Source organism: Chroicocephalus ridibundus, chromosome Z (genome assembly GCF_963924245.1).
Source record: "Chroicocephalus ridibundus chromosome Z, bChrRid1.1, whole genome shotgun sequence".
Taxonomy (NCBI): Eukaryota; Metazoa; Chordata; class Aves; order Charadriiformes; family Laridae; genus Chroicocephalus; species Chroicocephalus ridibundus.
In genome coordinates, this window is record NC_086316.1 from 5,010,651 (window position 1) to 5,037,393 (window position 26,743).

The 26,743-nt window shown below is 50.1% G+C and overlaps 1 long non-coding RNA gene across 1 annotated transcript in view; it reads left to right on the forward strand.

Moving 5' to 3' along the window:
• Nucleotides 1-24,558: 24,558 nt before the first annotated feature.
• Nucleotides 24,559-26,743, forward strand: part of LOC134508597 (uncharacterized) — a 128,301-nt gene continuing 126,116 nt past the window's right edge. Inside the window, exon 1 of the long non-coding RNA XR_010069097.1 lies at nucleotides 24,559-25,057. This is a non-coding gene — a long non-coding RNA (uncharacterized LOC134508597). The remainder of the gene's footprint in view (nucleotides 25,058-26,743) is intronic.

The window sequence follows — 26,743 nt, forward strand, 5'->3', positions numbered from 1 at the left end:
TTCTCCCCTGGCGGTGAAGGGCCGCCTGTACGATCCCCGTCCTGGTGGGTGGTGGAGCGCGAGCAGCCAAGGCCGGGCACACAAGCTGCCCCCCAGCTGGCAGCGCAGTCCCAGAGAGGTTGCCTGCCCAGCTCGGTGCTGCCAACACCTTCTTCCCCCGGCCAGGGTGCTGCGGCGTGAAGAACCGTTCTGCTGCATCACTGTGTCTGAGCAGGCGGTCAACAGCCTCTTGCAGCGTCAGGCCGTGCAGGACGTTGGCGCCATGACGGTCTTCGTGGAGGTGGGCCTGCTGGCACGCGCTGCCTCTCTGAGGGCAGGCGGGGGCAAGCCGGGCTGCCTGCGTGGACAGAGGGCTGAGGGGAGGCGGCGAGGGCCCTCTGTGGACCCTGCTGCCTCCCGCCTGGGCTGTGACCGGCCCCGGTGCCTTGCCCCGAGCCGTCCGGGAGCTCTGCTGCCTGTGCTGGGCTCTCACTCTGCTGCCAATTGCGTTTCAGCTCCTGGATTACACCGATTGTGAGCACGTCCACGGCCACTTCCTGGACATCCTGGAGTCCCACATGAAGAGCAAGAACGTGGTGCTGCGCAGGCTGGTAGTCAGAAGCCTGGTCACGCTGTCCAGGAGACAGGACCAGGTGGGCAGGGGCAGCCAGGCACAGTGTGGGTGTCCGCCTGGGGCTGGGCTGCAGGTGCGGAGCGTGCAGCGACTTGCTCGGGCTTTGCCAGGAATCGGGAGCGGCGGGACCACTGCCTGCTCCCCCCGCTGCCCCGTTCAGTGGCCCGTGACCACTTCAGGCCCGGCTCTGGGCTGAGCCGCACATGGAGAGATCTCCGCCTGACCGGCCCTGCAACCTCGACACGCAGCGTGGCTTTAGCGGTGTGCTCCTCGATTGCATCGCATAACAAAAGGGTATGTTTCTCGTAGGTGGGAACGCTGCAAGACCTGCTGCCAGAGGTCGTGCAGCTACTGCAGGACAGCGACTGCGACGTCAGGACAGCAGCCCTGACTGCCCTCAGCAACGTGCTCCACCTGGCTGTCCCCATCGCTCTGCAGCTGCTCAGGATGCTTCCGCCCCTCTTTGAAAACGTAAGGCGTCGGGAGAGCGGAGGCATGGTTAGCATGCCGGGGGGGGCATGCGTGCCGGTCTGGGGTGGTGCGTCCCTCTGTGCGCGCATGCCCACTGGCCCGTGAGTCCTTCTCCTCACTGCAAAGGGAGAGCCACGAGCATTTGTCCCCTCACCGTCGGCTTGGAGGAGCCAGGACGGAGGTCCTCCCCTCTTCCTTCTCTCCTCCTAGGAGTCCAGCTACGTGCGAAAGTGCTCCATCCTCCTCTGCGCGGATGCGATGGAGGTTGCAGGCAGCACCCGCAAAGAACATATGCAGAAGGATGTGCAGAGGATCCTGATGCCCCTGTTCTTCCACCTGCATGACAAGGACCACAGCGTGGCTCAGGTGGGGATTTCTAAGCCCTTTGAAGGTGCTGCAGCTGGGGCCCTGAGGAGGGCTCCGAGCCCCTCCCAGCTGGCAGCAGCTGAGGAGGTGGGCAGGGACATGTCCTACCCCTGCCCTGCTCGATGCAGCAGAGCAGAGCAGCAGCGCGCGGCCACCCTAACACCTAAGGCCTGGAGCTCCCCTGGGCTTCCCAGGGGCGCCTGCAGATGCCTGAGGCCAGGGCTTGGACCCACAACCCTTGCTGCCCCCCTGCGCTGCACAGGGACCCCCAGGTCCTGTCCCCTGAGCGGCGGGTGCCATCTCCCACTCTCTGCTGCTCTGCAGGCCTCCTGGGAAGCCCTCCTGGGAGCTGCCAAGTTCCTGAAGCGGAGGCAGATCAGGAAGCTGCTGGAGACAAAGCAGCCATGGCGGATCGGCAAGTGCCTGGTAAGGGCAGCCTCGAAGCCCCACAGCCAGCCTGGAGAAGCCCCTCTCCCCCAGCACCCAGCGCGTGGGGCTGGCAGCTGGGCCCCTGCCTACTGCGGCGTCCTGGGTGCGCGGGCAGGGGAAGGCAGGAAAGGCCAGCCCCGGGCACAGGGGGAGGCTCTGGGCCAACCCTGTCCCCTCCTGCTCTCTCCAGCTGGCGGAGGGCAGAGGCAGAGCGGAGGAGTACCTGTGGCAGAGCCTGCTCTACCTGCGGAGCCCACAGCAGCCCTTGCGCGAGGCAGCCGTCAGGTTCATCGGTGAGCCACAACCCGGCCGGGGGTCCCTCCCTGCCCTGCGGCAGCTGAGCCCCAGCCACGGCTGCTGCCGAATGCACCGGGAGCCTGCAGAGCCCCGACTGCCCGATGCGGGGCCGGGCGCCCACGGGGCTTCCTGCCGCCCTCTCCCACCCCTGCCCACGCAGGGGCAGCTGCTGGCAGCCTTGCGGGGTCCCTGGCCACCGCCTTGGGCTTCACCCTCAGGGCACTGGCCTGGGCTCAGCCGGGCCCGAGGGCAGGAGGGCGCGTGGCCAGGCCCGTGGGGCCGGTGGGGGGGAGTTGGGCTGCTGGGGCGGGCAGGCCAGCAGAGTCTGTGACGGGCTGTGTGTGCCTAGGGCTCGCCGGGCGGCAGCTGAGGGATGTGCGCCAGGAGGAGCTCCAGGTCATCTACGACGGTGAGCGAGGGCAGCGGGGTGTGTGCCGGGGCTGGCAGGGAGCAGGAGAGCCCCTGGTAGGGAGCTGCGGTCCCTGCCCTGGCCAGGGAGGGCTTGTGGGGCATTGCTGGCCAGCATCTTGTGGCTCATGCCAGCGCCTCTGGCTCCCTCCTGGCCTTGGGAAGAGCTGGGGCAGGGCACGAGGGGCCCTGGCCGCAGGGGCTCCGGAGCTCTCTGCAGATCTGGGCTCTGACCTCACCTCTCTTCCTTTCTGCCCCAGCTCTTGAAGGCGCGGCAAGCGACAGCAGCCTGTGGGTCTCTTCCCTGGCGGCTCAAACCCTGCTGAACGTGAAGGCTGTGGTGGAAAAGCCTCCCTCCAGATTCCGCCTGCAAGCGCTGTGGTCCCAGCTTTGGGGGCGATGGAGGAGGAGGAGGAGGAGCACAACTAGCCTGCCTGTGTCTCTCAGCCTTTAATAAAAAGACGGTGGAACTTCACGTGGTGTTTGAGCTCTTCTTGCCCGTCCTGCACTGCCCTGCTCCCCCTCAAACACCCATGGGGACCTACTCTGCCAGACCGCCCTCACGCTGTGCAGAGCCCCGCCACCCCCCGACAGCTGGAGGGGCCGCATCGGGGCTGTCCAGCTACGAAATCCGCCGTGTCGGAGCCGGTTGCTCCTCTACCACCCGCTGGGCAGAGCGGCGCCGGGAGGGGTGGAGAGTGGCCGCAGCACTGGTGGCAGCCCCACAAGAAGGCCAGAGGCACTACACGTGGCCACATCCGTATAATGCTCTATGGATTGGCCAAGCGTTAGATAGGAGTGTGTTAATTAAAGCTTATATATGTCTACATATATATTCATACAGATATAATGCCCTTAGTCTATCATGCATCCCTCTAAAATGTCCCTTGACTTCCTTGAGTCCCATTGCCGCGGAGACCAGCTTCAGGGCAGGTAAGACTGCGCTGGGGAAGGGATCTGCAGCGAAAAGGGCCACCAAAAAGCTCTTTGGGGGGCTTTTGGAAGCCGGCAAAAGGCCTCGGCCTGTGCTGAGGGCTGTCAGCTGGTGGGCGGGCTGCGGAGTGAGCCTGGGGGCAGAGACAGCACCTCCCCCGGTTGATCAAGCCACCAGGTTATAGGAAGCCTCCGGGAGGGCAGGGACTAGTCCCTGGCTACAGAGCAACCAGTGCTCACCCCAACTGACCGTTGACTCACAAGGTCTCGCTTGTGTGTAGAGATCCAGCCGCGGTTGCTACCCGGTCGAAGGCTGCTGTTAAAAAACCTGTGGGCACCCAGACAGGGGCCCCGCACAAACATATGGGCCTCCAGGCCTCTGGCTGCAAAGAGTGCCGGAGCCTGGCACTCGCGATGGAGGGCAGCGGAGACAACACCTGTGTCAGATGTGAACAGGTGAATGATCTGCTCATTCTGGTGGCTGAGCTGAAGGAGGAAGTGGAAAGGTTGAGGAGTATCAGAGAACGCGAGAGGGAGAGGGACCGGTGGACCCGCTCCCTGAGAGAAAGGGAAGAGGGTGAGGCCCCACACAAGTCAGAGGATCCCCTCCCCTCTCGTCACCAGGCAATAGGAGGGCATGGCAGAGAAGAGGGGGAATGGAAACAGGTCCCTGCTCGGGGAAGCGGGCGAATCCCCTCCCGGCCCCTCCCACCTTCCCAGTTACCCTTGCAGAACAGATAGGAAGCCCTGCAGGAGGAGCTGGCTGTTGGAGAGGAGGATGATACACCCAGGCCAGAAATGTCAGAAAGACCAAGTCGCCACGGACCCAGCATCACAACTGGCTCCAAAAGGAAAAGCAGAGGGGCCATTGTTGTGGGTGACTCTCTATTGAGGGGGGCGGAGGGGCCAATGTGCCGTCCAGACCCACTCCACAGGGAAGTCTGCTGCCTCCCTGGGGCACGGGTCAGGGATGAGTCGGACAAACTTCCGGCCCTAGTAAACTCCTCTGACTATTACCCCCTCTTAGTATTTCAGGTGGGTAGTGATGAAGTGGGTAGAAGGAGCCCAAAATCAATTAAAAGAGATTTTTGAGCCTTGGGGCGGCGGCTTGAGGGGTCAGGAACACAAGTTGTATTCTCCTCCATCCCTTCAGTGGCAATCGTGAATGAGGAAATTAACAGGAAGAGGCAAAAGGTCAACTCGTGGCTCCGGGACTGGTGTTATCGGCAGGGCTTTGGGTTCTTTGATCACAGGCTGCTATATGAGTCCCCTGACCTGCTGGTGGCAGGTGGAAGGCACCTGTCTCAGAAGGGGAAAAGAATTTTGGGGCAGGAGTTCGCAAGGCTCGTTGACAGGGCTTTAAAGTAGCCATGAGGGGGGAAGGGGAGATAACTGGGCCTGTCAGGAATAAACCCAAGGGAGGCATGCCAGGGCTTGAAGGATGGTGGGCTAGCGAGGACTCTCCCTCTGCCATTTCATTTGAGAGAAGGGAGAGACCTTTAGAAATCATGGAAGCACCTGAGAGGGGTCTGGTGGGAAACGGGGCCCACACTCACAAAAGGGTGCTGGAGTCATTGGCACGTCTGAAGTGCTTCTATACCAATGCACGCAGTATGCGCAACAAACAGGGGGAGCTTGAAGCCATGATGCACCAGGGAAACTATGACCTAGTGGCTATCAGAGAAACGTGGTGGGATGCCTCACACAACTGGAGTGCCACAAGCGATGGCAACAAGCTCTTCAGGAGGGACAGACAGGCAAGGAGAGGCGGAGGAGTGGCCCTGTATATTAGAGAATGCTATGAGAGCTCGGAAATCAAGTATACTGATGATGGGGTGGAGAGCGTTTGGATGAGGTTAAGGGCCGATAAAGCCGCTATCGCTGTGGGAGTCTGCTACAGACCTCCCGACCGAAGCAGTGAGGCGGAGGAAGCTTTCTGTAAGCAGCTGGGGGAAATCTCGCAGTCACTTGCCGTTGTTCTTGTGGGGGACTTGAACCTCCCGGGTCTCTGCTGGGAATACAACACAGCAGAGAGGGAGCAATCCGGGAGGATCCTGGAATGTGTGGAAGATAACTTCCTCACACAGCTGGTAAGCGAGCCGACGAGGGAAGGTGCCCTCCTGGACCTGCTTCTCGTGAACAGGGAAGATCTTGTGGGGGAAGTAAAGGTTGGTGGCCGTCTAGGGCACAGTGATCGTGAGATGATCGAATTTCTGATTCTCGGGGAAACAAGGAGAGGGGTTAGCAAAAGTGCCGCCCTAGACTTCCGGGGGGCAAATTTTGACCCGTTGAGAAGACTGCTGGACAAAATCCCTTGGGAGGCTGCCCTGAAGGATATAGAAGCCCAGGAAGGCTGGACATACTTCAAGAGAGAAGTCTTAAGGGCACAGCAGGAGGCTGTCCCTGTGTGCCGAAAAACAAGTAGGCGGGGAAGGAGACCGGCCTGGCTAAGTAGGGACCTTTGGCTGGACCTCAAGAACAAAAGGAGAGTCTATGACCTCTGGAAGAGGGGGCAGGTCTCTCATGAAGACTATAAGGATATAGCGAAGCTGTGCAGGGAGAAAATTAGGAGAGCCAAAGCGCAGCTAGAGCTCAACCTAGCTACAGCTGTTAAGGATAACAAAAACTGTTTCTATAAATTCATTAACAACAAAAGGAGGATTAGGGAAAATCTCCCTCCCTTATTGGATGCAGAGGGAAACAGAGTCACAAAGGATGAGGAAAAGGCTGAGGTGCTCAATGCCTACTTTGCCTCAGTCTTTAGCAGTGGAACGAGCTGTTCCCTGGGCACCCAGCCTCGTGAGCTAGGAGACAGGGAGGGGAAGCTGAACGAGGTCATCACAATGAAAGAGGAAGTGATCTACGACCTGCTACGCCACTTGGATGCGCACAAGTCTATGGGACCGGGTGGGTTACATCCAAGAGTGCTGAAAGAGTTGGCAGACGTGCTCGCCAAGCCACTTTCCATGATCTACCTGAAGTCATGGCTAACTGGGGAGGTCCCAATGGACTGGAGGGTAGCAAATGTAGCGCCCGTCTACAAAAAAGGCAGAAAGGAGGATCCGGGAAACTGTAGGCCTGTCAGTCTGACCTCGCTAGCAGGGAAGCTCATGGAGCAGACCATCTTGAGTGCCATTACAAGTCATATAATGGACAAGCAGGGGATCAGGCCCAGTCAGCATGGGTTTAGGAAAGGCAGGTCCTGCCTGACGAACCTGATCTCCTTCCATGACAAGATGACCCGATTATTGGATGAGGGAAAGGCTGTGGGCATTGTCTACCTAGACTTTCGAAAAGCATTTGACACTGTCCCCCATAGAATTCTCATGGAAAAACTGGCGGCTCGTGGCCTGGATGAGCATACGATCAGCTGGATCAAGCACTGGCTGGCTGGGCGGTCCCCAAGAGTGGTGGTCAATGGACTTAAATCCAGCTGGCGGGTGGTCACAAGTGGTGTCCCTCAGGGCTCGGTGTTGGGACCATTTCTGTTCAACATCTGTGTCGATGACCTTGATAAGGACATGGACTGTATCATCAGCAAGTTTGCAGTGGACGCGAAGCTAAGCAGGAGTGTTGATCTCCGTGAGGATAGGGAGGCTCTACAGAGAGACTTGGATAGATTGGACCGATGGGCCAGTGCTAAAGGTATGAGCTTCACCAAGGCCAAGTGCCGGGTCCTGCACTTGGGCCACAAGAACCCCATGCATCACTGCAGGCTTGGGGCAGTGTGGCTGTAGAGCTGCGTGGCAGAGAAGGAGCTGGGGGTTCTAATTGACAAGCGGCTGAACATGAGCCAGCAGTGTGCCCAGGTGGCCAAGAGGGCCAATGGCCTCCTGGCTTGTATTAGAAATAGTGTGACCAGCAGGAGGAGGGGGGTGATTGTCCCCCTGTACTCAGCACTGGTGAGGCCACCCCTTGAGTATTGTGTCCAGTTCTGGGCACCTCAACACGAGAGAGATCTCGAGGTGCTGGAGCGAGTGCAGAGGAGGGCAACGAAGCTGGTGAAGGGCCTGGAGAATACATCTGATGAGGAGCGATTGAAGGAGCTGGGAGGGTTTAGTTTGAGGAAGAGGAGGCTGAGGGGAGACCTCATCGCTCTCTACAACTACTTGAAAGGCCATTGTAGAGAGGTTGGTGCTGGTCTCTTCTCACAGGTAATTGGCGATAGAACAAGAGGGAACGGCTTCAAGCTGCAACAGGGTAGGCTTAGGCTGGACATAAGGGAAAAATTCTTCACAGAAAGCGTGGTTAGACACTGGAATAGGCTGCCCAGGGAGGTGGTGGAGTCACCATCCCGGAAAGTGTTTAAGAGTCGTTTAGATGTGGTGTTGAGGGATATGGTGTAAGGGAGAACTTTGTAGAGTGGAGTTGATGGTTGGACTCGGTGATCCCAAGGGTCTTTTCCTACCTAAATGATTCTATGGTTCTGTGATTTAATGCACGGCTTTGGGCTCCATCTGTCAGAACGGTCTCTCAGGGCAGGTGAGGTGCTGTGTGGGGCTGGACTGTTGCACGCTGTATTGTTGGAACCTGTGGCTGGTGTACACGGTGCGGCTCATGCCCACAGTCCATGGGCTGAAGGTGTAGATCTTGACGAAGGCGCTGGGCACCAGCTGCTGAGGTCAGTTCTGATCCCATCATCGCTGCGCTTTACTCGTTTTTTCACGCAAGTCCATCTGTCCTTAACTTGGGTGATTCTTACTGTAGTACCACCGATAGCAATTAGAGTAATAAGGACACAGTGGCAGGGTTACTTAGCAATTAACATCATGCAATTTGATTCCTTGGCTATTCTCGCCCAAAATCAGATCCCCATGAGGTGCACATCGGACTTCCCCATCGTTCCGCATCACCCACCAAGCACACCCAGGTCCTTGGGCAAAAGCACTCCCACGGGTGGGTTTGCCTTTGCCTGAGGCAGGACTAACCCCGACTGTCTTCCCTAACATATTCTTCATGTGCACTACAGGGACTTTATCCCCTTCTACGGGCCGTGGCAGTTTTGTCTGGGCAGGGCCAGCTCGACTGGTAGTTCCCCTGGTGTTGTCTAGCCAGGTAGCTTTGCTAAATGTGTAGCCTGCCGTTTCAGTCGGGACGGACAAACGACAAGACTCTCCTTGAAGAGTTAAGTTAAGCTCTCTCTTTATTACAAACTTGGCTTTCTTATATATCTAATCCTTTGTTCACGCTCCGTTCAGTACCTCCCCCAGGCACGCTCGGGGTGCCGGGAGGGGTGGAGAGTGGCTGCACCAGCGGTGGCGATACCGTAAGCCCACGATTAAGGACTCTCGAAGACTCAATTTTGGAGTGTTAGAAAGCAGGCATTCTTTATTGCAGCGCTGGGCGGACCAGGAACCCCTTCGCCTAATGTGCAAGCCGGGTTGCTCAACTACAAAGGTTAGAAGCAAGCGGAATATACATCTTAATTACATTTCCCAGAAATTATTAACACATTCCTATTATTACCTAGAACTCATTACTATATGTAAATGTCCTTGACGCATGCGCATCCATGTCCATTGGCGGTCTTCTGGGGTCCTGCTCGTCACTAAGTCCAGTCTGGGTCTTCCCCAGTGCCTGCCAGTGACATCCTCCTGGGAGCTTAATGCAGTTTTGTATATAGCGTTATCTATTTCAGTATTTTCCTTTTTATTTTATTCTTAATATTTTATTAAAGTAGTTTAGTTTCTTCGTAACTCGTAAATGTCTCTTTTTCTCTCCCCCTCCTCCCCATGCACGAGAGGCTGCGGGGGAACATCTCTTGCCGGCCATTGGACAATGTGGCCAAAACCACAAGTCTCTTCTCCCAGGTAACAGGCAACAGAACAAGAGGAAAAGGCCTCATGTTGCACCAGGGGAGGTTTAGATTGGATATTAGGAAAAATTTTTACGCAGCATTGGAGCAGGCAGCCCGGGAAAGTGGTTGAGGCACCATCCCTGGAGGTATTTAAAAGGTGGATAGACATAGTGCTTAGAGATACGGTTTAGAGATGGTTTTTTGTCAGAGTTAGGTTGACGGTTGGGCTAGATGATCTGAAAGGTCCCTTCCAACCTAGGCGATTCTATGATTCTGTGATCCCTAAAACCTCCTTTCAGGTAGTTGTGGAGAGCAAGAAGGTCTCCCCTCAGCCTCCTTTTCTGCAGGCTGAAGAACCCCAGCTCCCTCGGCCGCTCCTCATAAGACTTCTTCTCCAGACTCCGTTGCCCTTGTCTGGACCCTCTCCAGCTCCTCAATGTCTTTCTTGTGGTGAGGGGCCCTAAACTGGACACAGCACTCGAGGTGGGGCCTCATTGGTGACGAGTACAGGGGGATGATCACTGCCCTAGTCCTACTCACCACACTGTTCCTGATACAGGCCAGGATGCTGCTGGCCTTCTTGGCCACCTGGGCACACTGCTGCCTCATATTCAGCTGGCTGTTGACCGACACCCCCAGGTCCTTTTCTGACAGTTGTTGTGACCCAGGTGCAGTACCCAGCACTTGGTCTTATTGAAACTCACGCTGCTGGCCTCAGCCCAACATTCCAACCTGTCCAGATCCCTCTGTAGAGCCTTCCTACCCTCCAGCAGATCAACACGCCCGCCCAACTCGGTGTCCTCTGCAAACTTACTGAAGGTGCACTCGACCCCCTCATGCAGGTCATTGATAAAGATATTATCATAGAATCGTAGAATGGTTTGGCTTGGCAGGGACCTTAAAGATCATCCAGTTTCACTCCCCCCTCTTAGTGTAAGAAGCGTTATAAAGGTGACTCGCATAGGAGTGCAGTCGATACTCCCTGAAGAGAAGCAGTGATCACACCGCGTGTGCTCAGGTCTTGTAGAATATTGAAAGAGAGTGTTGAAAAGACAGTTTCTGATGGTGGTCACACATGAACTGGTGGTTGTAGTTGGTAATCACTCGTCGGTACATATTTGTCACGGGTGAGTGTAATGCATCTCACTCGAAAGAGGGAAGCCGCAATATGGTTTATTAAGGTAAAATAATAATTTGACAATTCATTAAGTTGGATGGAATTTAACTCAGTTTAACAGTGGTTTGACAACTTTCAATAAGTTTGATGGCATGGTTCACCTTATGAATTACTGCATGGCAGAAGCATACAAAGGAAAATGGAGTTAGACTCAAGCTAGAACGGTTCGCCCAGAGACCAGAGACGCACAGTAAAGAGGGCCCTGCCATTGAGTTCCAAAGTTCAGAGTGGACCCCCCTGCTTTCTTTTTGGAGCCTTGGTGCAGCTGGCTCCGATCGCAGTCTCAGGCTTGAACAATGGTTTATGTCTCATGGAATTATCCATACAATGTTTAGACTAATATTAACTCTATGGGTTAGTGATGTTTCATAGCATTGATACAGCATGCTATCAGTCTCTCATGGAGAATCTATTGCAGGTAGGGAATCTCTCTGCCTTGGGTAGGGAAGGATCTCTTAGTCTCATGCAAGGAATATCAAACCTTGAGAGGGATCCCAGCTCAAGAGGAGAGTCACCTGGCCTGCGGTCCAGCTGCAGTTCAGGGAGAGCTCCAACCGGGCCCATCCTGATGGCACTATTTAGAGTGAAAGAGTTGCTGTAGAAATTGTATAGGCAAGATAGATGGGGGTTTTTTAGTGCTAGTATCTTGTTCTGTACCTTGGTTGTATTGCATCTTGTACTTCAAAACCACCTTTTGAAATCTTTTTCAAGACACCCTCACTCCCTTGTGTGTGAGCCAGGGGCTTTCCAGCTCACCAGTTCACTCCCAGGACCTGAGGCTGCTTGCTCCTTAGTCAGCCTGAACCGAAGCATGGCGAGGAGTCAGTTGAATCAGACACAGTATTCCGTATCTGGAGACACCCCATCGTTTGAAAGATCCTACCTGCAGGAAGTGTTTCTGCTTTTGAATGGGATTTTTTATTGCCTTAATCAATGCTTTTGTAAAATAACACTCCTAAAGATATCTCTATGCTGAGTCGTATTTTTCCTTTCTACTCAGGGAAGGAGGACACAAGGATATAAATCCTGTTATCATAGAATCATAGAATGGTTTGGGTTGGAATGGACTTTAAAGGTCCTCCAGTCGCACCCCGTTGCCCTGGGCAGGGGCACCTCCCGCTGACCAGGTTGCTCCAAGCCCCGTCCAACCTGGCCTTGAACCCCTCCAGGGATGGGGCAGCCACAGCTTCTCTGGGCAACCTGGGCCAGTGCCTCACCACCCTCGCAGCAAAGAATTTTCTCCTAAAATCTCATCTAAATCTCCCCTCTTCCAGTTTAAAACCATTGCCCCTAGTCCTATCACTCCATTCCCTGATGAAGTGCCGCCCCCCAGCTTTCCTGGAGCCCCTTTAGGGACTGGAAGGGGCTGGAAGGTCTCCCCGGAGCCTTCTCTTCTCCAGGCTAAACCCCCCCAGTTCTCTCAGCCTGCCCTCACAGCAGAGAGGCTCCAGCTTCTTTTTTCATTTTCATTACTACCTTGTGGACCACTGTTGAACGTGGACCTGAGCTGCTGTGGGTCTTGGGTAGAGCAGGATGGAAGCAGGTGTTACCAGATCACTTACTCACTGACCAGCTCTGGTGTAGCCGTCTACAGCACTGCCACCGGGCCGTGTCATTGGCACTAGGGCGGTCATCAGGCAGGCTCAGTCCCAAACTGTGGACCACAGCTTGGACATCATGTTTTGAACGCGAATGATTCAGCAAAGAGGAAGGGGGCAGCTCCTGGAGATCTTGATTTCACAGTTGCACAAAAATATGGGCTGCCTGTACACTGGAAGCACAGGAATTTTTCTCCATGCTTTGATTTACCTTGCCGTGTAGAGATGCGTGTGGTTTGGCAGCTGGAATTTTTGCTTTTACAAGAACATAATCTCATGTCTTGGTTTTGCACGAAGAAAAGCTGGATTCTTTCTGTGCTGCCAGCTTTTGCTCCCCTCTTTGGCTCCCATTTCCTGCAGCGGAATGCCATGTCTCCCTCACAAACAACAGAAGCAGATAAAACTGAGCCTCACAAGCTGTCTGTCTGACACTCCTGTCCCAGAAATTTATGCTGTGCATCCAAATAACCAGGCATGCCGTTCATGTTGACATCTGATGCTATTCCAGAGTGGAGTTTAGTCCTTCAATTACCCTGTCTTCATTTGCTTCTGCACAGACACTGCACCTGAAATACCACCTGCTCCTGGACCGTCCTCCTCTTGGAGACCACTGTGCTTCCTGGGACACTCAGGACAACACTTTTGGGGTGTCCTGTTCCCCTCCCTGCCTGGGTAAGTACTGTGTTCCAGCTGCCTCCAGCTGCCAAGGAGCTTGAGATGGAGGGGATAATATACATACATCAGCACCATGCCACCCCTGACTTACCACCAGTATCAGGAAATTGTTCTCTTTCTGGACACCCCATGCAGCTGTCAAACAAACAAACAAACAAAAAACCACCAACAACAAAAGGCTCCTCCTGAAAACAGTCCCTACATGCTCTCATGGAGGACTCTGTCTCCCTCCAGTGACTATTGAGTATCTACAGGGAACAGCCTCCTAAATTAAGTGTTTATAAAGTTAGATGGTTTAAGCAATCCCCTCAGGTTAGAAAACCAGATGGAACCTGAGATTGTCTCAGCTCATTTCTTGTGTCTTGTGGGATGTAGATTTTCACATGACACCCGACACTGAGCTTACTAACATGCTGAAATACGCCTCTGAGGCAGGATAGCAAGGCTTACAGAGCTCTTATCTTCCCTTCTACTGGTAGTGTCCTCTGTTCATTAAAGATACATGCCTACTCTTGACAAATACTGCTTTTCATCTACATTTTTGGCCTCCTCCAAAGAAGACCCCCTACATTTCTCCCTGTAAAGCTACTTATGTCGTATAAGCAAGTCTTTTTTTTTTTTCTCTTCTTGGTAGACAGATATACATTTAGGTGCCTGAATTAGACTTTTGTTTTCCTCAGCATTCAAATAGTGCTCTCCAATTTTTCAGCTTCCATTTTAAAAGGTGGACGTGAGAATGTGCGAACATGAGACAATGTCCTGGTTGTGACACACTGTTCCCGAGTTGTACGAAAATGCAAACTGATCTTTCTGTACACAGTAATTCCTTATCACCGTTTGAGAACAGATTAGTCTTTTTCCAGCACTCTCAAGATGAGAATTACTGTTGAGTTGCCTGTAGATTCTGAACCTCTACAATGTTATTGCTTTTCAAAAGAACGACCACTCTGCAGGTGTTTGCAATTGTTGTCCCATGATGCATGACTTTGCATTTGACTTGCATGGACTAGAAAATGCTTTGACTGACTCAAATTAGCTACAAACCTAGAATACGCTCTATGACTCCCCTGTAAGTGACATTTTTTCTCTCTTGTCCAAAGCTTTTAGCATCTGCAAAAATTGCCAGTCATGATTTTTAATTTAGTTTCACATAGTTAATAAAATATTGGAAAGAACAGAGTCATCAATGGATCAGTGGGAATCCTGCCAGGAAGACACTTATGTGACACTGATGCCACATATTCCACTAATGCAAATTTTTTGAGGTCTTCTGGTTGACCAGTTCCTAATTCATAGTAACGTGTGCTTCATGAATAGCCTGATAGTCTTCAGTCAGACTGTCGTGCGTTGCTAAGTCAAAAAACATTGGGCAGAACTATTCAGTTACTCTTACCAGTCAACCCAGTTATCTCATAAAAACTGAAGTCACGTTTCTTTGATTAAAACCATTTTCCGTAAAACTGTGAATTGGCAATAGTTGCACTGCCATCCTTGAGTTTCTTCGTGATTAATCATACATCATTTTCTTCATTATACTGTCTCAGATTGATGTTAAATTCATTATTTAATTTGTCCTGAGTAACATGACATTCTAAAAAAATTTAGAACTATACAGGAAGATAGAAACTTTATCCTGAGCAACTCAGAAATGTTCTTGGTACATTAAAGGTACAACCCTTTAATACAAAAAGGGTTGTTACTGGAAGTAATGTACACATTTTGAGAAACGAAAATTGATTTTCATTCACAGCAACTCAAGATCTTGCTGAAAAATAGTCCTGAGTAGCTTCAAACACACACCTGATATACTTTAAAAAAAAAAAAAAATATTGCAGGAAGAGCACTAAGTTTTGCGAAACCAATTATTCTGCTATTTGCAGTCAGTGTCATCCTTGTTCTGAGGCTGAAAAGACCTGAAAGTCTGTGTATAAAATCAGATACTTTTCATGGCAAAACATCAATTTTTGGTCACAGACAGCAAGATGGTGTCCTAGAAAATTACTTGTTTCAAAATGTACCGTGAGTGAGACTTTTTGGTGTGTCTTTCTTGACACAGTAGACAATTAACACAATCCCAAAAGCATAGCACACAAGCAAAACTATTCAAAATTGCCTGAGTGTGCTGTTCAATAAATAACTAATGAAATGTGTCAACAGTTCACATTTTGTGCAAGGCTGGAGAACAAGCAACATACAATCGAAAAGACGGAACAAATTACTCTTTTTTTCCCCTAAGAGCACTTGCACAATGCTACCATCAAAAAAGATTGTCTTCAGTCTACAGAAATCAATGATAAAACAAAGGTGGATAATAGATGATGTGTTGGCTGAAGTATAAATCTCCAGAGCTGATTTTGTCAGTCACAAAGGTTTGGATTCTGGAGAAATAAGTGTGAGGAGTGAAAGCTTTTATTAAAAAACAAACAAACAAACAAGACTTCAGATACGGCATCCACTAACTTTGCTTGCATTTTGACTCTCTCCTGCAAATTTTGGTGTGGATTTGTTGTTTAGCAAACCGAAAGACTTTGTAGCTGTGACCTTTGGAATTCCTAAGTGGCAAAACTGCAACCTCCATCAATAAATCACTGAAAAGACAAAGAACTGGAACACCACATTAAGAGAGCTTGTAGTGACAGGACAAGCAGACGGCTCTTTGCATTGCCTGACACTTGGAAGGTGGTCGTCACAATGCTGCCTCCCTTTTCCATCAGCTCGAGGATGCATGAGGAAAGCCATGCATTTCCCCTCATGCTGAAAAATGCACAGGTGCATCACCCCAATTTACCTTCTGCAAGCACATTTTCCTTGAGAAAACAATGGTGGCAGTGGATTTCAAGGCACAGCAATTAGTTTTTAGTGCCCAACAGCCACGTTGACTTTGACATGTTCTTCAAAAAGGCAAATTACCACCGAGAGCCTTCAGTCACCTTACTGCAGAGTGGCAATTTTAACACTTAATATGTGTGCTTCCCATGCTTCTTTTTTACAAAGAAGCAAAGTTACACAGAGTGATATCATATGATGTGGGCTTTATCTCATGATCAAAAGCGAAGATCTTATTGTTCATTTCATACAGTGAACTAAACTTACTACCTAAATATAAAAGACAGCGAGAAAACAAAACCTGACCCAGTGCTGTCTCTATTACTCTAATCCATGCAATTTGGTAAGTTTTATCATGTTACTGACATATCATTGAAGAAAAATGACGTTTTTCTAGTATGTGCAACTATTGGGGAGCGATGATTTTCCATTTAATTTGCTGGGGAAAAAAACAAGTTTAATGGTAGTGTGAATTAAGGTTATTGTTCTCTTCATGCACTAAGATGGTCTTAAAGTCTTAGCACTAAGAGGTCATTGGGTTGCTTTTAGCTGGAAAGAAATGTTAAATAAAGGCCATCTGAGTGAGAAGAAGCCAGAAAGTGTAGTGACCTGACAGATGGGATTTAGAAAGAAGGTAGGACATAGTATTTAAGACAGAGGCAGTCAGGGCGTGTGTAATAGAGGTCACAGAATTCTTAAGGAGAAACCTGTCAGCGACTGAGGGTAGATTCAGCAGAGTGGACAGGACAAATACAGACTTAATTAGTTGGGATGGGTGAAGGTGAGGAGGGAAGCTGTGAGCAGCTTACTGAAGAAACGCAATACTTCATGTAAGAGGGCAGAAGGGTGATCAAAGGACAGATGATTGTGATTTACTTGGGACACCTCTGCTTTCCAGACAAGCTGTGGGTAACAGGCAAGAAATCCCACGCTGAGTGCTGAGCAAACATGTTATAATAATCTAGCAGTAGCAAATGTGAGAATCAACGTTTGGACAATTCAGCAAGGGGGTTGTTGTTGTTGCCATTGAATGGCTACAATATGGTGGGAAGTAGTGAAAAGCCACCTTTGTTACAAGCGCAATATGCTGAAAGAAGGAAGGTTTTATAGGGGAATGTCAACAGTTAGCCTTAATCTGAAAACCCAATCATCAGCGCCATCTGAGAAGAAAAGAAAACGTACAAGGACGTTGGGAGGAAACGAGAGTCGACACACGCTGTGTCCCTCATTTGGCAGCATGGTGTAGAGGGTTTGAAAACAAACCAAGATCTCACGCCGCGAGATCTCACAAACCTATCAATAATCGTCAGGTATCAGGGGAAAGTGTGTAATACATACTTGGTTGGATCATGTATTTTTGTTGCTCAGGGGAGTAAACATCCACAGCTGGCTCGCTCTCCTTCTCTGCCAGACCTCCTCCCCCTTGCCATCGCTGCTGGAATCCCCTGCAGATGCCAAGGACAGGCTAGGTCCATTGGACCCTGCTGTTCAGTCCCTCCAACTCACACACAGTTGTATCGTGTAACGATATTCAATTTCAATAGTGAAGGAAAACTGCTGCCCCTTTCCCAAGAACAAAACCATTCAATGCAGAAAATAAATATTCTTCAGAGATCCCGCAATAGCTCTGTTCTTCACGTGAGACCCATTTTAAAATATCGATGTCAATCTGTAAAGAAAATGCATGTAGCAGGAGATGCCTACAGTTGTGAAAAAAAAATGCCTATCTGTAAACATGTAAACATTCTTTTTTCTTTAACTAAATAAATTACAAAATAAACAGTTTAATTCAACACTATCTTCCAATATTGCCGCCTATTACCAAGACGCATGGATTTCTTCCTAGGAAGAAATTCTAATAATAGCATAATTCTTATTTGACTGTCTGACTCTTTCCCCTTTGAGAGCAAAAACTGCAAGTAGTGTTTCATGTTTCAGTTGCTGTTATTGTTTAGTTAATTACATTCTTTTCCTCCAGTTTTAAAGGCTGAGCTCTTTTTAGGAGCGGCGAGGGAGGCAAATGATCACTTGCAGGAAATTGAGGGATTATCAGTTTGTTGTTAAAAATGTTTTTAAAAGAAGAAATCTGTATTTTCTAAGGTCAGGTGCTTGTTTCAGTTAATCTCTTCTGGAAATTTGATAAGTATTATTTTAACTGGTGCAGCCAAAAAAGTAATGTTTACAGCTGATACTCCAGAGAGTGACTAATTGTCTCTTTCTGGCCTGGCAAATATTTTTAACTGTGAATTGTAACAAGTAACAGGGAGTAGAAAAAACAATGTAATTGCAATTTTGTTTAAAATACTTCCTTCTTCCATGGAAGCCAATTCCATCGATGGAAATATTCACCTCTTCACAGCTGAAATAAGGTGTTACAAGTTGGTCTGTTGGACAGAATCTCAGTTTCCCACTGAGCATCAGCCTCAGAGATAAACTGCTGCTTTCATCCACTTTTTAAAATCACTAAATACATAAAGACCTGAATTTTGAAATGTGTGCTTAATAAATTTTTAAATCTCGTAAATGTTTGCAATGTGCTTTGAAACCATTGCAGTTGTGGTCTGGTCCGTACTTCTTGTCCCTCATGGGTGTTGTGGATTGTACTTCAAAGATTGAAGATTGTCTCTTGCTTTGGGGAAATTTAGTGGAATTGCTTGTAATTTCTTATGCCCCAAGTCAAGAGGCTTTACTGCATTAAAAGAAGCAGTGATCTTACAAGATCACCTCTGGGCCAGAAAGGGAAGCTCTTGGGGTGCCAATATGCTGTAAGAAAGAGTTTTAGCATGATATCTGTATGGAGCAGCAGAGATGAATATGTTCTGGCTCTACATTTTAATCCTAAAATAAAGAACTACATGGTCTCAGTATTGCTCAACATTTCTAAAAGGTAAATATCTGAAATTTAAAAGTGTAATAAAATTAATGGAAAGAAAAGGAATCGTGAACTTAAGTTTGATATTTCATATTTGTACCTCTGTAACATATTAATTTACTTTGTCAGTAACTTAATACATAACAAAAGCAACAGTAGTGGTGTTTTTATCTGTTGTAGCTGCTCAGTCTGAGAAAGTGAATGTCTATATTGCAGCCTAACAGTTTTAATTTTACCCTAAATATATGGAAAACCTGAGGATCCTCAAAACTACATCTAAGAATTGAAGGGAGGGACAGTATCTCCAAGCCTTAATATAGGTTTTCAACATCTCATATCTAACATTTACAAATACTGCTTCAGACACAGCAGGAAAAAAATACTACATGTCACTTTTGATCTTACTCTTTCAAAAAGCATTTAACAGAGAATGGACTTTTAATTTTATTTTATTAATTGTCTGATTTCTATTTGGCAAATGTATACAATGGGCACTTTGATACGTACAGTTCAGAAGAAGCAGCTGAACATCTAGCTATATTGTACCCGTATCCATGGATGAAGGAAAGTTTAGTCCGGAAAATAATCTTGATTACAACAGTCCATAGGCAAATTAAAGATGATTTGGTTTTCAAGTATTTAGAGCTTTATTTTCATTGTGCTTGACTTTTGAATGTCAGTTGCTGAATAGCAGATAAAATGGGGTTTACGTTTATAGCCCTGTCTGAAAATTCAGACAAAACAATCAATCAAAAAAGCCCGATATTTTAGATTTTCCCATCTTTTGGGATGAGTAATCACGAGCAAAGCAGGAGAAGGGCTGTATGGGAAGCAGGGCCTGGCAGCAGAAACAAGACCCTGATTCTTCATCACAGCCACAATGAAAACAGCTTTGAAAGGGTAGGCTAGCACCTGAAATAGCTGTTTTCTGCTCTTGTCCCAAACTTGGTGTTTTACTCTCGGTAGCAGCAAAACTCTGTCACTGGGAGTGGCTGGGTATGCTTAGTGCAGCTAATTTCCATTAATAAACGTGGATTTCCCTTGGAGGATTAGCTTTCCTTCTGCTTTCTGGTGAAGGTGGGAGTAGGTGACTGGTGACAAAAGAGATGGGCTGGGGGGAACTCAATCCTCAGGTTGTGCTTTTCCTGAGGGATGATGGGCACTGATTACACTGAGACAGCTCTCCCAAATCTACAAAGCCTCACCTCGTTCTATGGGCAGGATTGGGGCTGGGGGTGGTCGAGAAGCACTTTGTCATCATGAGCCATGCCCGGTATTGTTCTCCCAAACCTAGTTCTGCCCTACCAGCAATGGGAGAAGAATCCAGGTGTGGGGGTCTTATAAATTATGGTTAGAATAAAGCCTGGAATAAATTTCCCCTTTTGGGTTTTATTAATTAACTTTACACAGCTGCCCAGTGGGTCAACTTTCCTCCCAGGTTCTGCGGGTCTTGAATGTCACAACACGGTGCTGAGAGCTCCACTCAGTTCATCAAACCTTTTTTTTTCCCCCCCACAAAGTTGTCAACAAATTATGTGCTGCTGCTGCATCCTTGCTGTGGGCGTCCCCGCAGAGACCAGCATGAGTTCGGAGGCCGGAGAGCATCTGCCCTGGCTGACGAAACCGCTGCTTGCGCCCAAAAGAGGATAAAATTAAAAAAACAAACAAACAAACAAAAAAAAACAACAAAAAAATAGGGGGGAGGGGTGAAAAAAAAAAACAACCGAGACAACTTTTTTACTTTTTTTTTACCCCGTTCCGCGTTGTTTTTCACGTTCATTTCACGTCTTTTTCGGCCGCCTCCCTGCCTCCACAGCCGCGCTTGGTACCGCCGCTCTCCTCGCCCTCATTCTGCCCGGTTTCCCTAACATTTCTGACCCCCTTCCTCCCTCCCCTCGCCGTTTCCAAATTTCCCCCCTTTTCGCCTATTTTTCGCTTTGCCCCTCCGCTGCCCCAGCGGGACCCGCTCCGTCCCGCACCTGCGCGCCGTCGGGACCGCCCCGACAGGTTTCCCGGTGTTTTTCCAGTTTCGGTCAACTCTTAAAAAGCAGAAAGCTTCCTTTATTTTTACTCATATTCCGATTATTTTGTTTGTGTTGTCCTCGCGGGGGGTGAGGGAGGGGGGAGCGCGGACCGTAACCCCGCCGCTGGCTGCGGCTCCGCGCAGCTGCCCGAGTGCGGAGCGGGGCGGTTCCCGGCAGCGCCGCCAGGGGGCAGCAGCGCCCCGCGCACCACGGTATCCCCCGCCTCCCCCCGTCGGGGTTACCGCCGTCCGCGCCCCGCAGGTTGGTTTCTCTGTCCTCTCTGTTAATGATACTGGTGGTTATTATTAGAAATAATATTGTTAACGGTAAAAATAATAACTTTAATGTAATATACTACTATTGCTGTTATTATTATTATGTATTTATCATATGTGTCCTTCCAGAGAGGGAGAAGCGCGTACAGGGGTCCGGCACCGACCTGCTCAGGGCGGCTTGAAAACCGGGCAGAAACACTTATTTCGTAATGAAAACCCGATATTCTCCCAGACAATGGGGGAGAAAAGTGAGGGTTTTTTGTTTTTTTCCCTGAACTCTGGCGGTTTTACAGCAGTGAAGTCCGCTTGAGGTGCCCGTCGCGGGGGTCCCGGCGGGCCGGGGGGATCTCCATCACCCTGCATAGATGTCTGCTCTGGATGGCGCTGACTCCTGCCAAACCAGCCCAAACAAACCCAGATACTTTTTTTTTTTCCCCCCTTCGCTGGGAGGAGTGTACCCGCGTCCTGCACTCCTTCCCCTCCCAGTTTTAGGGATCCCGCGTGTGAGGAAAAGGTGATTTTTCCGGGAGCAGGAGGAAAGAAGCGACGTGCTGGTGGAGTCTGGGAGGCGGGGGGCAAGCTGTTCGAGCGCGGGGGGCGAAGCTTCCTCACCTGGCAGGAACTTCAGCTGGAAACGCTTCCCCAACGCAGCTCTGCGGGTTGTAGTTCCGTTCTTATCAGCGTCTATGCTTAATAACGTATAGCCGCGGAGTGTATCTATAATATCACCTTACGGGGCGCCTGCTGGTCTCTAGGGACACGAAATCCCCGCGGCGAGTGGTAACACCTAAGGGGTGGGGGGGCTGCAGGTTTGCTCCTACACACTGTTGATTGCCATCCCCAGGCGGGTTGATTCCCACCGCCGCAGATCCACGGTCACTACACCTGTGGGTTTAACCACTCCGTTAAGATAATTCTGGGTTGTTTTTTTTTCCTCCCTCTCCGGTGTTCAGCAGGTCTAGTTGTTCTTTGGGGAACGGAGGAAAAAAAAAAAAAAAAAAAAAAAAAACAAAAAAACCTAGGAAAAAAAAACTAAAAAAAGAAAAAAATAATGGGAGAACAGTGGACTTTTCGAAATTGCTCCGATCGTTTCTACAGCGCTTGGGAAAAACGATCCTCTCAAACGTGTCTGCAAAGCCACACCGCCACCACCAAAAAAAAAAAATGTAATCGAGGCAATGAAGCAATTCATATAACTCTTCGTTTTCCTCTGGTGAGAACAGCGATCTCAGCTGAAGTAGGACAGGGGAGCTCAGGGAAGAACCGTTTGGTGCTCCTCACACCCGGACGGAGTGGTACCTTTTTAGCGGGGAAACGCAGTTTTTGAAGCCCCTCAGGCTCACTGCTGCCTCACACAGAAAACACGGAGGGGACACAGTGTCCCCCCCGCGCCGTGGGCATCCCGCAGCCCCGGCTCTCGGATGTCCCTCGGGGGCTGCCCAGAGCAGACCCGAACTGCATCTCTGCGCGAAAAATAGCACTTCAAGGACCCTTCTTGCAGTGGCGGGATCTTACCCGATTTCGCAGAGTTCAAGTCAAGTCAAGGCACGTTCTGAACTTCTCATTTAATTGCTTAGGTACATTTTTATAATAACAGTCCGCTCAGACCTTAAAAAAAAAAAAAATTAAAAATCGACTTCAAAGAACACAGCAAAATTTCTATCCTCGTTTTTGAGACCCTTCCCGGGACGTGTCCCGTCCCTTCATGGAAGTTTGGCCTGAGGGCTGGAGTCTGCCTGAAGTTATTCAAACAACTAAGGCAAAAATAACACATTTTATATTCATGATGTATTTCTGAAGTACATCTTCCTCTGGTGAAGAGGAGGACGAAGCGTGTCCTGTTTCCAGCCGAATTCTCCTCAGGGGGTGCCAGGGACTGACGGAGCTCCCCGATTCCCACCGCCCCGACAGGCGATTTTCGGAATGGCCTACTTTTTTTTTTTTCCCTCAGAAACGCAGGTGTACTGTCTGCGAGGAGAGTTTTGGGAAGGGAAAACCACTAGAGGAAAGACGGAAATAGAATTAAAGTGTTTCACTTCGCCGGAATAATTAAGCAGGATTCCAAATGTTTTATCCCCGTTTGTATGGCGTCAACATCTTGGCAAGATTTTTCTTCTGATAGTTATGTCCCGTTCAACTGCATTACTGGAACAGCCTGATAAATTTGGGAATAAACAATTTTAACTTCAGCAGATTCCCCCACCCCCTTTAAATTCCTTCGAAAAAGCTGAATACCTTGCCTTTACCTGCCATGTATATATAAGTAAGTTTAACAAGAGATGATCTGGAGAGCTACATTTTAAAACAGCCACAAACCCTCATAACTTGAACAACTGGGCCAAATTCTACCTCTTTAAAGTCAATTACACCGATTTCAATGGCTTTAGAACTAATGTCGTGGTGATTCCATGCTTAATAATCCACAGTTTTTTACCCATTTGAATTCTTAGAGCTAGACAGCGACTGATGCCTAACATCATTGGAGCTGATCTGCCCAGAAAGAGCTTAGCTGGTTTTTGAAGTTGAAAACAATTCTCATGTATCCCTATTAAAAAAAAAAAAAAAAAAAAAAAAAAAAAAAAAAAGGAAAGAAAGCATACTGGCACTGGTAACTGCTCTGAAGAATAAACGTAAGTTTGAGGGCGTTCGGAAAGATGCAGACACCAGAGAATGGATGGTCCATATGAGAAAGCGAGTACATGTAATCAATAACAGTGGTTATAGACAGGGTAGGGGAAAAATTATTTTTAAAAAAAGGCAAAAAAAAAGGGCATTGCTTGTTCATTTTTAAGTGCTTCAGGTAGTGGCATATTACAGCAAGAATATGCAGATGGTTGTTCAACCCTTCTAATTTGAATGGGAGTCAGTTCTGACAAGTTTTCCTTTCTGTTTTGGAAATAAGTAAATTAATAGGAAAACGTTTCCGTGCTCATTAGAATGAACAACATGATTCAATGGATTTTTATTTGAGAATTTAAATAATAGTAATTCTCAATTTAGTCTGACTTAGCTGCTTGTGTTTATTATCTTAGTCATTTTATAACATCAAAATCGATAGGAAATTAAAGACAATTCTGAACATAATATAGGATGCTTACAATACTCTTTTTTTTTAAGCTACAGCATCGAAGATTTATTTTAGTTTTATTGCAATCTGGTTTTAAATATAAAGTAATTCTTACTTACTAATTTTATTTCGATGTCATTAATACAATCTATCGTTGCATTATTTTTTCATTGGGATATAGTATGTATAAGGTATAAACATCCCTAAATGTTGGCAAATATTAGTCTTCGCTATTTTTCCCTCTGTATAAACACGAAATTTGCACAACCCCACAGAAACCGCAGCCTCGCTGATATGCCCCGCTCCAATTAGCTGTATGGCAAATCATATTTTGCCGTCACTTGCGTTGCAGGGGGAAGGGGGCTTGTAGTGATGCAATCTCTGGCATACAAATCACTAACAAATCGCGGTAGATGTAACAATTACAAAATGGGGGGGGGGGGGGGGGGGGAGGTTAATGCCGGGCGCGTTGATGCTGCATCGTCCCTGGCGGGTATCAACGCAAACACATTTTCGATCAACCTTTGGGAGAAAATCCCTCAATAAATCTTCAACACAGGAACCAGAGCGGCAATTATTACGTCTGCAGCAGTGAAAGTTTCAAGGGGGACGCAGGGCGAGCCCCCCTCGCCACCCCCAGCCCCTCGGACACAGGTGTGCTGCCAGCGTGTCCCCGTAACGAGGGAGGGAGCTGCAGCTCGTCAAGCCTCCTAGGTAATTAACTACGAGGGCCTGCGGTATTGCATCTCCCCGGGAACCGCCGGCGTTGCGGCAGCCTCTGCCCGGTTCCATCGCCCTCCCTCCTCGTTAATTATCAGTAGGAATAATAACAACAGCAGCCAGAGGAAGGATGGGAGGCGATGCCAGGCTCCGAGGGAGCGATGTCCTCTACCCCACCTAAGCCCCGGGAGCAGCCCCACTCGAGGTGTGGAGCAGCCCCCGAGCCCTTTTTCTCCCTCTTTTGGCCCCAAAACCGAGTCCCTCTGGGCCGGGCGGTGTCCCGAAGGAGGGACTTGTCCCCGTCCCCCGTGGCTGTCTGATTTGGGAAGCGGAGGGGGGGAGAATGGGTGGGAGATGCCAAGGGGAGGGGGGAGCTCAGTCGCAGCCCGGTGTGGGGCAGCACCCTTGGCCGCTCCCCTCGCTTCATCCCCTCCTTTCCCTTCTCGCCGGGCGAGCAGGGCTGGGCTGGAGAAGCCTCTCGCGGGCTACTGCAGAGCGGGGGGAGCGCGGTGAGTACCTTGGGGAGGGGGCTGTCCCCAGGGTGGCGAAGCCTGTCCGGGGCTGGGGGGGAGGCGGGCTACCCCCACCCCCTCTCGGCGCCCCGGTCCTTTGCCGACCTCCTGAAAACACGGTGGGGAAAGTTGGGGTCCGGGCCGAGGGAGGTGGGGGGAGGCAGCAACCCCGGACGGCGGCGGGGCAAGCTGGGGGGGAGTCCCCGCCGGGCAGGGGTGTCTCTCCCCACCACCACCACCCCCAAGTTTCTTACCTTAGGTGCCAAATCTTATTTACACCAATAGAAGCTGTTAGATTACAAGCCTGGTCACCTGATGGGGGCTCGTTGGACACGCAGACCCACGGGGATCCGTGGGGTACCCAGCGTGGGGGCGGGGGGCTAGAGAGAGGGGACAGGCGGGGCGAGTGCCCGGCGGGGAGGGGGAAATCAAACTAAATGAGGTGGGGGCGAGGTGGGAGGGCGCGTTGGGGCCGTTGCTGGGGATGTGAGGGTCCGTCCTGAAGGCAGGATGGGGTGCAGCGCAGACCCTGCCGGGGAGAGAGGCTTTGCAGCCTAGGTACAGATCTTTTGGGGGTGTTAAAGAGGGAGGGGGCTGGGGTCCTGCAAGGGGTGGCCGCCCTTCCATCCCTCCGCACGACTCCGTCGGTCCCGGGGCACGGAGCTGGTGGGGGGAGGACGGCGGGTTTGCATCCCCCTGTTCGGCCGTAGCTCTGTCCCTTCATTTCCGTATGGCTACTGAAAAGCTGGGGGAGAAAACAGGGGCGGGAGGGGGCTCTTAGGGCAAGGGGCTGTGCTGTGTCTGCCCTGCCCGGTGCTCCCGGGGGGGTGGGGGGGTCGCCCGACAAGCGCTGCCCCCGGTACCCCGGCGCGGGGGATGCGCTGAGGAAAGCTCTGAAACTTCTTGTCAACAGCCGTGAGCGTGAAAACGGAGGGATTTTCCGTGGGGAAGTGCTGCTTCCCAGCTCCGGGGGTGCTCCCGAGGCGTGGGAACTGTCTGTCCGTCCGTCCGTAGGACGCGGCAGGGAGATGCGATGCCGCCAGCCCGGCCCGATGCGGCAGGGAGAGAAAAGCGTTTAATCAGTATTTTATCAGGAGAACACCGCTTGGAAAACCCACCATGCCCTTTAGCAGAGACACCTTTGCTGAGAAGGACACCTCGGGCTTGTGATGGAGGGTTAATAATTTATATTCGGGTTTTGCGACCTGGGAGATGCAGCCAAGTTTTTTTCTGTTTTGCCCCGGTGCAGACGCGCCACGCGTGCTTCCGCAACCGCACACGGCGGCCACGCTACCATTTAATATAAATACTTGGTAGTCGTGCGCCCACAGCCTTTCTTCACTGAGAAAGCCCAGCACGTCGTTGTTTTGGGGTTGTTTTTTTTTCCGACAAGAAGGGATGAAGTCCTGTAGGTGCGGAAGAGAAGTCCTCCGAAAGAGCCGGGTTACTCTTCTCCGCCCGCAGCCTGTTGAGATACGAGAGAACCCAAATTCCTCGAAGGAGATCTGGGAAATCAATTATCGAAGCACACCGACTTGGCGGAAGCTCGGTTAATGAACTACCAAAATAACAAAACAAAACAAAACAAAAAAGTGTCGGTTAATCCAATCAAACGTAACCTCCAACTTCTCGGGAGTGCGTCTTCCTCCGAAGAACCTAACGCGATTACAGCTCCTCACTGCC